The sequence below is a fragment of the Sinocyclocheilus anshuiensis genome, unplaced genomic scaffold, assembly GCF_001515605.1.
Source record: "Sinocyclocheilus anshuiensis isolate Anshui unplaced genomic scaffold, SAMN03320099.WGS_v1.1 scaffold1543, whole genome shotgun sequence".
Taxonomy (NCBI): Eukaryota; Metazoa; Chordata; class Actinopteri; order Cypriniformes; family Cyprinidae; genus Sinocyclocheilus; species Sinocyclocheilus anshuiensis.
Genome location: NW_015551074.1, coordinates 1124204 through 1125109, shown reverse-complemented (window position 1 = coordinate 1125109; position 906 = coordinate 1124204). Strand labels below are relative to the sequence as shown.

General features: G+C 26.3%; 1 protein-coding gene across 2 annotated transcripts in view; it reads right to left on the bottom strand.

Annotated features, from left to right (window-relative positions):
• The window catches only part of syn3 (synapsin III), a 55088-nt gene that overhangs the window by 42614 nt on the left and 11568 nt on the right, over positions 1 to 906 (bottom strand). The gene's annotated exons all lie outside the window — the stretch shown is intronic.

Below are 906 nucleotides of genomic sequence, written 5' to 3'. Positions count from 1 at the left end.
CAAATATTGTGACAAAATTTATTTTGTAGGGTGCCACAAGTTTGTTAAAATTTCCAAAGGGTGCCGCGACTAAAGAAAAGGTTGGGAAACCCTGATATAGAGCACTACTCTTACTCTTCCTGTCATATTCACACAAACTGAGAGAATACTGAGAGAATACTGTATGTAGCAGGAGCAGTACACGAGTGTGTTATTCTCACTCGCACATTCATGTTTCATTTTCACATGCATCAGCTCACAGAACAAGCACACACTCATTTGCATGTAGATTAGCACAGACTCATTATCATCCGTGACTTTGACCCTGAAGGACAGAAAACACTGGAGCATTAGAGTTAACCCTTTTAGAGTTAGTATTAGTTATAGTACTATTATTGATTATGATAAATTCATATCATTTTATTCTTCATAAATGATTGATTGAATTATATTATTATACATATATTATGATTATTATACACACTATTTTTTATGTTATTTTGTTATTGTTGTTATTATTATTTAAAATCATTATTTTATTAATATTATTATTATAACTTTTATTATAAAAATAATAATATTCATTATATCTTCCTTTCTCAATAAATGATTGATTGAATTATTATTTTATATGTATTATTATTATTATTAATATTATTATTATATACACACTATTTTTTATTTTGTTATTTTGTTGTTGTTGTTGTTATTATTTAAAATCACAAATTTGAAAGTGCCTAATTAAATAATCATAAAGTACTAATAAAATAAATAATAAACATAACTAAAACATTAACATTAACAATAAACATTAAAAATATATATTATTAATTATTATCTAATATGTACTTAGCACTCATTATAATATTGCGTGTGCGCGCACGTGTGTGTGAGTGTGTGTGTGTGTGTGTGTGAGTGTGTGTGTAT